This window comes from Ursus maritimus, unplaced genomic scaffold, assembly GCF_017311325.1.
Source record: "Ursus maritimus isolate PB19 unplaced genomic scaffold, ASM1731132v1 scaffold_14, whole genome shotgun sequence".
NCBI lineage: Eukaryota > Metazoa > Chordata > Mammalia > Carnivora > Ursidae > Ursus > Ursus maritimus.
In genome coordinates, this window is record NW_024423786.1 from 3,896,026 (window position 1) to 3,896,349 (window position 324).

Below are 324 nucleotides of genomic sequence, written 5' to 3' on the forward strand. Positions count from 1 at the left end.
TGGTAACATTTGCAGAGGCAGCCGAGGACATTGGCAGGAGCCTCCCCTGTGGCTAAACTTGTAGTCCAAGGGCGTCTTCGGGGTGGGCGGTGTTCCCGAGCCTCGCAGTCTGGGGGCTAGAGTGGGGGGCTTGGCGGGCTGTGCCACAGCCCGGGAGGGGGCTTCTTCCTGCCCAGCAACTACCTGACCATATCCTCTGACTGGCAGCTGCGCCTCTTGATAGATGGCTGGGGATCGAGTTGGACTTCGGCGGGGAGAGAAATCATTTGGACGGGTGTGTGTGTGTGACCACCTGTGGTGTCCTGGCACGTGGATGAGGCTGTA